The 11,687-nt window shown below is 41.6% G+C and overlaps 1 non-coding gene across 1 annotated transcript; it reads left to right on the top strand.

The window, feature by feature from the left end:
- The first annotated feature begins 11,212 nt into the window (after nucleotides 1-11,212).
- trnat-cgu lies at nucleotides 11,213-11,285 on the top strand. Its single transcript has one exon. It is a non-coding gene; the product is annotated as a tRNA-Thr (tRNA).
- The last annotated feature ends 402 nt before the right edge of the window (nucleotides 11,286-11,687 follow it).

The raw sequence follows: 11,687 nt of genomic DNA, 5'->3' as shown, positions 1-11,687 counted from the left end.
GTCTGTTGGACTGCTTCCTCATTGAGGCTTTAAAGATTTGGACTGCTCTTTCCGCCAACCCATTGGTACGGGGAAGATCGTAAGTGCTGTTATACTTGATTAAGAGTTTAAACTCTTCAGCTGCGGAAGTGCTGCCATTATCAGAAACAGTCATCTCTGGATTGCCATGTGTTACAAAAATCTGTCGCCGCTTGTCGACCCTGGCTGACAAAGTCATTGAATGCATGAGTTGGACATCCAACCATTTTGAGTCGACATCCACAATGATTAAAAACGTCATTCCCATAAAAGGGCCAGCATAATCAATGTGGAGCCTCCTCCAAGGGCGGCCAGGCCACTCCCAAGGGTGCAGTTTAGCTTTAGGTGGAAGGATTTGCTGCATTTGGCAATGTTCACAATGACTGACTGCACTCAGAACAACTTTGCCTGAGTTCTCAAGACAATAACATTAGCGGGGAAACAATTGTAACGATGTGGTGGGCATGTCGCTTATGTGGATGTTGTATGTAATGGATTATCAGTGTATAGCCTTCTAATGGAGGTTAAAAAAGGAGTTTTGTTTTTAATGTCTTTTGTCTTCATTTATCTTCAGTTAATAATACATTATTAAAATATTTTGCATAAGCAGTAGCTGGGGTATACAGAAATCAAATTAGTAAAATGTAAATTTAGAATTGACATTGGGCTGTTTTTCTTCACCTTGTTTGAAGGGATATTAAGGCGCAGTATTTGTCCATACATTCTAGGATAGATTTTAACTCCCAGCCATCTTGTCTGCTCTCGGACACAGGCTAACTACACATTCCTGTTGGTGGGAGGCCCAGAACATTTTGAAAACTGGGCCTCATTACAATACTGCTGGCAAGCTGCAAACAAGATCCTGCTGTTCTGATCTATCAGTTCTGGGCTTGTGCAATATTGGGCAGCCCAGAGGCCTATTTGTCTAACATAAAGCTATTGTGACCAATCAAACTCTGAACTGCAATCCATTAACATCTACTACCAAGGTGCTATGTGAAGGAGAAAGATTTGCTTTGCTCACCTCTGCACACTTGTTGCTTGACACACTTTTTTTGTGGAGTTTCTGGTAAGGGTGGGAAACTCCTACAAAAAGTTGCATAAACTACTGATGTTGAAGCGTTCAAAATGATCACATTATTCTTTAAGGTTTTGCCTGGCAGGCTCCCAAAAAGATTGTCCAAAGCGAAAGTGGCCCCTTAAAATCAATCATTTCCCACACTGAAATGTGGAATTCTATGAGAATTATTTTGCAACATTTATTTTCATGGTCTTCAGGTAAAAGAAAATTCTGAAACTTCATATGATAATTATTTGGGCAGCATGGCGGCGAAGTGGTTCGTACTGCTGCCTCACGTCCCCAAAGTCTTGGGTTCGGTCCTGGCCCCAGGTCACTGTCTGTGTGGAGTTTGCACATTCTCCCCGTGTGGGTTGGCCATAGTTAATTTGCCCTTTAATTGGACTTTTTTAAAAAAAGGATAATATTCTGTTTCGATCAGTATCTCATACTGAGGCAAGATCACGTTGAGAAAAATTGGTTGATAGATGTTTTACGTGTTTATGATCTGTGGAAGATAGCAACCAACAAAGTATCTACTCAGAGAAAAAATTATTATCACATTCTTGCACTAGCCACGGGAATTTGATGATGTTACGCAAATTTATAACATGCATTTATTAGTGTCATTTATTTATTGCTTGACACAGCATGTGATCTTGGAACGGAACAGTTTGAAATGGGGGGGAGAATCCAATGCAAATATTGAAGAGATGGATACAACTTCAATTGAAAGTCAATGCCCATGATCTAATGCTAAATTGAGAGAAAGGAAGACATTGATCTCAGATTTTGTAAGCCAGCAATCCCTAGATCAGATTCCATGGAAAACTCCAAATAATGGAAGATTTCTGGGACATTGAGGGACACCTCCATTAGCAGGCTGGAAATATGTCTCTGTAGAAATGACAAGTGTAAGGTTGTTTTGAAGATATCTCCGCTGAATTGAGAAAATGCAGTCAACAGGGTTTTCTGCCAATTTACAATGGATGAAAATACCTGCCTTTCAAGAAAACTAGGTAAATTTAATGATTTCATGGGGAGCCTTGCTCAGGAGGAGAACATGTTGGAGAATCAGTGCCAGAGCATTTTTCTCCAATCTCTTACCTGTGCTCCCATAGATTATGGAGAGATTTGGAGCATTGGATTGTTGAATGTATCTCAGGAAGGAAGAGATAGGAAGCAGTTACCACATGAAATATTCTCCAAGTTCTTTCAGTCTTAAATAAATTGGAACTTATATAAATTGGAAAGACAAGAAATTACTTATATGTCCTTGAATAAATGAACAAATATAACCGGCAGCTATGGCTGCATTTTTAGATAATACATTTATTACAAATTGGAAATCAACTTGTTTGGTTCTTGAATGCTTTAATAAGTAACATGTTTATTATTTGAACAGCAATTGTAATTGCATTTTGGATTAACAATGCTTAAAGTATACATCCAGAGACTGAGCATTTTGATCAGAAGCAATTGAGTTGGCACTGACAATTAAGATTGCTTAATTTCCTGTATATATATATATTTGGAGTGCTGCTGCTCAAGTAAGTTGTTCTCAGTTTTTGCATTACAAGCAAATTCATTATATGCATTCTACAACCAGGTTGTGCTGCACTCTTCAGGGAGTGAAGATCAGAAGAATGGTTAAATCAGGGCTTAGAAATTCAGGTAGAGATAAACTGTGCAGACTTCTAATTAAGAATATTTGGATCTGAATATTTGTCCAAATTCATTGCAAATCACAAACATATGCAGCCTAATGTGTAATGATTATTTGCCTGTTTTCAATTGTGTATTCGATTGGGAATATCATCCTCATGTTACATTGTCACTGTTAACCAAGCTAATGCCCTAGGATCAAACCAATTGTTGGAAGTAACTTAATAAAGAAATATACTGCAGAAATTGTCCAAAACTATATCTGGTTGGACACCACCTTAATTATATAATTATAGCAGCCAGTGTGAGAATGTTATGAATAGATTAAAGATAAAATTAGGGCAGAACCTAATTACATGTTCTAGTCTAAATGACAATAATGCACACAATAATTACTCTATGAACCATAAATATTTACAGAATAGAAGGAATCCCAATCTGTCTGGGCTAGGATTTTGCTGGAACAATCCAAAACTAATCATGATCTCTTGCCCCACAGCCTTGTAAGATCCTCAGCTTCAAATGCATATCCACTTCTCATAATGAACCATTGAAATGTTCCCTCTTAGAATGATGGAAATATAATTAAAGAATTTAAGATATTCTTGATCCTCCATCTCTTTACCTATTAGAGACACTTTATTGACAGTTAAGGCTACACATGCTATTGTTTGCTCGATAGTTTCTATGGAGATTCGGTAAGGTGATTCGGTAAGGATATTTTTTGTAATATTTTTAATCAAGGAGTATAAGTTCAGAAATCACATATCACTAGTTTCTCTTCAGCAATGATATTGCAGCAGATTTACATGTTTGTGAATGTCACTTATGCTTCCCTTTTGCAAATCTGTCAGGAGGTGGATATTAATGATGAGTCTGAAGAGCGCATGCCATCTTTTACACTAATGAGCGAACTAAGACAGTCAAAACTAGAGGATGCCTGGTCAGAAAATTCAGTCTCGAAAGATGCTAGCCTGGAACTTCCACTCTTGCGCTTGCCAGTAGGCAATTTTCTGCCCATTCCCTTTAATCGGCAGAAAATCATTGGCTGGCAGACACAGAGCAAGAAAATCCAGGCCTGAGCCTCCAGGTTTTCTCACTAAGTGTTCAACACATTAGACCTGCTGCTACTAGATTTACCAGACACCACTTGTTTATAAGCTTGGAAAGCTGTGTGCCTGAAGAATGCTTTTCAATTATATGGAGCATTTTGCAGAGTTTGGAAGATTGTTGGCTTTTAAAAAAAAATAAAGTTCAGCCTAACTAAATAGGAAACAACTTTTATGATTTTTAAATCCTTTGTAATGGTTAAGGAATTACCAGGCATTTGTTCAGTATTTTATTTTCTTATTTTTAAAAAAAATGTATTTTAATCAACCAAATGTTACTAGTGGGAAATAAAGTACTTTCCCATGGTGTGCATTCAGTGATATATTTTCTCATCAGGTTTACATTGGACTAAAGAAGCAGATATTACAGGTGCAATAAACATTCATTAGACAGAAAATATATACTTGTTAAAATTCTTTCATGGGATGTGGGTGTTGCTAGCTAGGCATGTATTGCCCATCCATAGTTGCCCTTGAGGGGACATTTAAGAGTCAATCATATTGTTGTGAGTCTGGAGTCACATGTAGGCCAGATCAGTTAAGGACAGCAGATTTCCTTCCCTAAAGGGCATTAGTGAACCAGATGTTTTTTATGACAATCCGCAATGGTTTCATGGTCATCTATTTTTAGCTGTGTTACTTTAACTTTTAACCCGGATTTTTATTCAATTCAAATTCAGTCTTAGTATGAAGCATATGCTTATGTCACGGTGGCAAAATGTTTAATCTTTACTTAGTCATATAAAGAACGAATGATCCAGAATATTATTACGTCCATGTTGCGAATTGTAAAGTGTATTTAAGGGTACAATGTAAAAGTGAATAGCTGCATGAGATAAGTTTTTAATCCTAAAGAATCTTGATAAAAATGTATAAACATCACCATGATGTGATAAATGCTGATTAAAAAATATACAATATTCAGTTGTCGTGTGGAATTGTCTTCCTCTCATATCTTTGGAACACAGCTAAAAATAGAAAAAGAACTTTAAAATAACTCAAGTATTCTCTGTATTGCTCAGACCATTGTTATCATTGATCAAGTAGAATTTACGATAATAGCTATTAAAACTAATTATCCTTTGGAAGTTATAAATTAAGTGATAAATTATAATTCTCCTTAAATACCATTAGTCAGGTTTCAAAAGAGGTACATTTCTTTAAGTTTAGTTGTGACATCAAGTAACTGCTTATTGTATGAATCAACAGATGGGAAACTGATTTGTCTTTCCCACAAGGAAGCTTTAACTATCGCCCAGCAAAATTGCCATTAAATATATCTACAAAACTGTCCCACCAGACATCTATCAAGTTTTTTCTTTTTTTCTGGGAAACAAATATATTTCCTTTGGACATTTTCCCAGGCAGAATTCTCCACACACTGTTCAATATCATATATACATGCCAGCAAGAACAAGGCATTGAAAGGTTGGAGCTGGTCTAGAATATAATGATTTGCAGCTCAGATAAAATGCTGGTTTTTCAATTGTGCATCGAGAAATTATTCGATACTTCTAAAATTTGAAAAGATGTTGTGTGAAGTTAGCATCCAATGCTGTTACTTAGTTCACTATGTGACCAGCCTAAGAAGGAAAAAACATTGTTTGATTTAGTTCTGGGAATTTAAATAAGAGGAATAGCTGCGAGGATGAGCAAGTTACTGAACTAATAGAGAAGGAGAGGGTTGGGTGGATTAAGAAGGGAATCCGGAAAGGTGGAGGGAGATCAAATGAAAGAGAAAGAGGAAGGAGTGTCAGAGGAGCGAGAGGTGAGGCAGAGGGGCAGGGAAGATAGAGAAGAGTGAACAGAGGAAAGAGGGTTGGTAGGGAATAGGAAGAAGAGGGATAGAGAAGCAGATGCATAAGATTTAAAACCTTCCTGGTTTATTTATTTATGCCAACATAACTGTGGACTAAAACAGGATGCATCTGTGCATCGCTGGACAGCCAAACTCAACCTGGTCTGAAGGTTTTACTTGTCAACATAGTATTTAGCCACTGTTGTTTTAGCACCCAACATTACATCTCATTAAACATTGAAAAAATATATGATAGTGCCACCTCTAGGCATAGCAGGCACTGCAGTTAAATATTGACATTTTTGTTATGGTTTTTCCACTGAGTTACTGTGACATAAAACTTTCAAGGCATTTTAAGGAAACTCCTGATCTGCTGAGTAATTGAGGAGAAACGTTTGCAGGAATTAACTTTTGTGTCATTTTTTAGCATGGAAACTTCACTACAGGGAGTTGTTGAGTCGAAGACCATTATAAGGAAAGAGTAGATAAACATTTGGACCAGGGGTAGTAAATGGACAAGTATGGTATTGGAGTTTTTAGATTATTTTGCAAAGGGCCAACATGGATGCAATGGATCAAATGGTCTCTTTCTGTGCTGAAAACATCTATGGTTCTTTCAAATCAGTTTTTTAAATATTTTGGATGAACTGACCTTACGATATTTCAGTTGAGGATTTGTAGGTTTAATTGGAATTCTGGAATTTATGTCTTTATGGTGCAGGTTCCTTGTGGATTACTAACTTTTATTCTCGTTGTTTGATTTCTGCACTTACGCTAATCCGTTGATAGTAAGTTAACAGCATTTGAACCAACCATCAATTTCCATGTTGGAAATAATGAGGGTGATACAATGGGATGCGTTCTCTGGCCTCGTCGTGCTCTCGCTCATGCATAACGAGGCCGCTGAATAGCAGGGAGACCAAGAACGAGATCCACGCCAGGCGCCAAACAGTTTTCAATGCAATTGGCCCGCTCCCGTGGGTGAAATCGGGATCTTTCTGGGATCAGGTGAAGGAGCAGCCCTCCGAAAGCTTGTGATTTCAAATAAACCTGTTGGACTTTAACCTGGTATTGTAAGACTTCTTACTGTACCCACCCCAGTCCAGCACCCCCATCTCCACATCTTTTGCAGATAGAAATACGCAAGAATTTAATTTTTTGTTGTCTCAAATATTATTGCCTGATGCAGTACTTTAAAATGCAAATAGGTAATTGGGAATGATTGGCATAAACACAATCACATCTTAGTGCTCAGAAAGCAATCAAACAGGGTGACAGGGTAGCACAGTGATTAGCACAGCTGCCTTACAGCACCAGCGACCCGGGTTCAATTCTGACCTTGGGTGACTGTGGAGTTTGTACGTTCTCGCTGTGTCTGTGGTTTTCCTCTGGATGCTCTCCTTCAGACTAAAGATGTGCAGGTTAGGTGGGGATAGGGCAGGATTCTATGGTTTTATGTGAACTTGACCCCTCTGAATTATGGTGTCATAAGAACAAAGAAAAATACAGCACAGGAACAGGCCCTTCAGCCTTCCAAGACTGCGCCAAACATGCTGCCTATCTAACCTGAAACCTTTTACACTTTTGGGGTCTATATCCCTCTAATCCCATCCTAGTCATGAATTTGTCAAGACGCCCCTTATATGTCACAAACCCCTGCACTTACGTGCACATTCTTCTGATGGCATCCTCAAAACCTATCTCCACAGGAAAATTATATTCACATTCATCCACTTTGATAACACTAGGTATTACTAAAGAATTATAAAATACAAAATGGATCATGAAAATTTTGATCATCCTGTTCACTTGAACTGATTTATTGGAATACTACCTTGAAAATACCAACACCTCTTTGGTATGTTAAATTTATATTCCAAGACAATTGTATCATCTGCATGGTTCTTCTACTTGTCTTAAATATTTGCATAGGTTGCTATGATTCACTATTAGATTCTTAGGCTCCTACTTAACGGAATCATTTCTGTGTCATTTTGGGCATGATTGACAAGATCGCGGCCTGCATTTAACAGTACTTGGTGCCAGTAATGAGCCCATACAAGCTTCCTGCTATTAATAGTTGTCTCGCCGTCTTATATGACTGACTCCCACCTCAGCAGCTTGCCACTAGTAAGGGGGAGCTGCTTTTAAGCACTCCCTCACCACTCACTCCAATCAACACACCATGGCAGCACGCAGACCTGCTCCTCGCTTTGGGGATGCCGACCCTACCAGGCCTCTGGTTGCTGTGGAGGCAAGACAGAACATCCTGTTCCTCCTTGGGGGTCAAAGGGTTCGCAGCAAGGCCACCAATGCTGCCTAGGAGGCAGTGGCTGCAGCTGTCAGTACCAGCAACATGTCAAGGCGGACGGCCATATGACCTCCACTGATCTGCAAGGTAAGGTTGCCACCCCTCTCCTGGCATCAGTTCCGTCTGCCACCCCTCAAATTCCCAAAACCCCTTCCCCAACAAATCACTGGCTGACATCTTGCATTCTCCCACTCTCAATCTTTATTGCTTGTTCCTCAGCACCACCGAGCACCCACCAGCACAACTCCTTCGTGTCCAGTTGCAGTATCCACACTTGTCAACTACCATAGACACCCCTGATCCATTAAACGTGCAGCTCACAAAGCCCTCTATTTGTCCCTGTGGGAAAAGATAGCCTATAATAGGTGGGAAAGGGTCAAGACGGTTGCAGGGTAACTGAGAACTGAGTCCTTGCCCCCAATGAGAAACCGGCCCTGGAGATCGTCGGGTTGACAGAGGAGGGAGTAGTCACCAATGGCTAGGTTGGCCTGTGCCCTTTCAACCAAAAGGCCTGTGTCAAGTGAGTTGTATCAAATTTATACTTCCCTCTAACTGATGACATGTCCATTGTCCTGATTTTGATCTTGTCCAGGGGCTAGGCCAGCCGGAGTCCCCCCCCCCCCCCCCCCCCCCCCCCCCGCCCCGCCCGCAAAGAAACCACCTCAGAGGAGAGCTCTGAGGAGACCACCACTGAGACATCACAGCTGTCACCCCCACCTTCCACCAGCGCAGGGACACACACTCGGTGGATGAAATTAGTGGACATGCTTCTGGGGCACAATCTGGTGAGCACCACACTGTTGCTGATGCACAACAGGTGGAGGCAGAAACATCCAAGGAAGTTGGCAGTCAGAGGTCTGCTGGATCCCAGGACTAACCTGAGATGAGGTGAGTCAGCATGTAGCATGGGGTCCTACATGTGGGCAGCACGGTAGCATGGTGGTTAGTACAATTGCTTCACAGCTCCAGGGTCCCAGATTCGATTCCCGGCTTGGGTCACTGTCTGTGCGGAGTCTGCACGTTCTCCCCGTGTGTGCGTGGATTTCCTCCGGGTGCTCCGGTCCAAAGATGTGCAGGTTAGGTGGATTGGCCATGCTAAATTGCCCTTAGTGTCCAAAATTTCCCTCAGTGTTGGGTGGGGTTACTGGGTTATGGGAATAGGGTGGAGGTGTGGGCTTGGATAGGGTGCTCTTTCAAAGAGCCGGTGGAGACTCAATGGGCCGAATGGCCTCCTTCTGCACTGTAAATTCTATGTTCTATGATGTATGCTGAATTTAAGGAGTCAGGAGATAAACTAAAAAGTAGGACCTCAAAGATAGTAATCTCGGGATTGCTACCAGTGCCACGAGCTAGTCAGAGTAGGAATGACAGGATAGACAAAATGAATATGTGGCTTGCGAGATGGTGCAGGTGGGAGGGATTCAGATTTTTGGGACATTGAAACCGGTTCTGGGAAAGGTGGAACCATTACAAATCAGGCGGTCTACACCTGGGCAGGACTGGAACCAATGTCCCAGGGGCGTTGTTTGCTAGCGCTATTGGGAGGGTTTAAACTAATGTGGCAGGGGCATGGGAACCAATGCAGGAAGCCAGAGGGTAGTAAAGAGGGGATAGAAACAAAAGCTACTAAGTAGAAAAGTGGAAGCGATAAAAACAGATTGAACTGCCTAATATGGCAGTGGGGTGGGAACCAAGCAGTAGGTCAGAGGGAGAAATAACTGAGGGAGAGCTCCAGCCTAAGGTCAATAAGATTACGAGGAAGAGCAGGCAGGGAGTGATTGTTCAAAGCATCGGGGCTGGTGGGCTAAAGTGCATTAGTTTCAATGCGAGGAGTATTTCAGATAAGACAGATGAACTTAGAGCTTGGATTAGTATGTGGAAATATGATGTTGTTGCTATTACAGAAACTTGGTTGAAAGAGGGGCAGGATTGGCAACTAAACATTACAGGATTTAGATGCTTCAGGCAGGAGAGAGGGTAATGCAAAAGGGGTGGGGGGTGTTGCATTATTGGTTAAGGAGAATATCACAGCTGTGCTGAGGGAGGACACCTTGGAGAGTTCAGGCAGCGAGGCAACATGGTTAGAGCTCAAGAATAGGAAGGGTGCTGTCACAATGTTGGGGGTTTACTACAGACCTCCTAACAGCCAGCGGGAGATAGAGGAGCAGATATGCAGACAGATCTTAGGAAGATGCATTAACAATAGAGTTGTTGTGGTTGGTGATTTTAACTTCCCCTATATTGAATGGGACACACTTACTGCTAGAAGCATAGATGGAGCAAAATTTGTAAGGAACGTCCAGGAGTGTTTCTTGGAACAATATATAAATAGCCCAACTCGGGAAGCGGCTATATTAGACCTGGTGCTGGGGAATGAGCCCGGACAGGTGATCGAAGTTTCAGTAGGAGATCATTTTGGGAACAGTGATCATAATTCTGGAAGTTTTAAACTGCTTATGGATAAGGACAAGAGTGATCCTCACGTGACGATGTTAGACTGGGGGAAGGCTAATTACAACAGCATTAGGCAGAATCTGGAGAGTGTTGACTGGGTGAGGCTGCTTGAGGGAAAATCAACATCCGGCATGTGGGAGGCTTTCAAATATCAGTTGATTAGATTTCAGGACCGGTATGTACCTGTGAGGACGAAATATAGGGATGGCAAGTTCAGGGAACCCTGGGAATGAGGGATGATATGAACCTTGTCAAAAAGAAAAAGGAAGCATTCATAAGGTCTAAAAAGCTTAGGACAGATGAAGCCCTTGAAGAATATAAAGAAAGTAGGAAGAAACTTAGGGTAGGAGTTAGGAAGGCTAAAAGGGGTCTTGAAATGTGATTGTCAAACAGGATTAAGGAAAATCCGAAGGCAGCTTATACATATGTAAAACGCAAGAGGGTATCCAGAGAAAGGATTGTTCCATTCAAGGATATCGGAGGGAATCTATGTATGGAACCAAAGGAAATGGGCTAGATAATGTATACTTTGTCTCGGGCAGCACGGTGGCCTAGTGGTTAGCACAGCTGCCTCACGGTGCTGAGGTCCCAGGTTCGATCCCGGCTCTGGGTCACTGTCCGTGTGGAGTTTGCACATTCTCCCCATGTCTGCGTGGGTTTCGCCCCCACAAACCCAAAAATGTGCAGAGTAGGTGGATTGGCCACGGTAAATTGCCCCTTAATTGGAAAAAATAATTGGGTAATCTAAATTTTTTTTAAAAATGTATACTTTGTCTCAGTATTCACCAAACAGAAGGACTGGCTCCATAGCTCAGTGGTTAGAGCACTGGTCTCGTAAACCAGGCGTCGCGATTTCAATTCTCGCTGGAGCCTATGATTGAAATTTAGTTGATAGGAGTAAATTATGAGATATGGCAAGGACGCGAAGAGATGCAAACAGGTTGGACAGTAACATGAGTCGGCGGCCACATGACAGAGGGGATATCATACAGGGAAGTGGGAGAATGTATTGGGCAGCACGGTAGCACAAGTGGATAGCACTGTGGCTTCACAGCACCAGGGTCCCAGATTCAATTCCCTGCTGGGTCACTGTCTCTGCGGACTATGCATGTTCTCCCTGTTTCTGCGTGGGTTTCCTCTGGGTGCTCCGGTTTCCTCCCACAGTCCAAAGACGTGCAGGTTAGGTGGATTGGCCATGCTAAATTGCCCTTAGTGACCAAAAAAGGTTAGATGGGGTTATTGGGTTATGGGGATAGGGTGGAAGTGAGGGCTTAA

Source organism: Scyliorhinus canicula, chromosome 6, assembly GCF_902713615.1.
Source record: "Scyliorhinus canicula chromosome 6, sScyCan1.1, whole genome shotgun sequence".
Classification (NCBI taxonomy): domain Eukaryota; kingdom Metazoa; phylum Chordata; class Chondrichthyes; order Carcharhiniformes; family Scyliorhinidae; genus Scyliorhinus; species Scyliorhinus canicula.
Note: the sequence above shows the minus strand (reverse complement) of the source record. Positions and strands in the feature narration are given on the sequence as shown.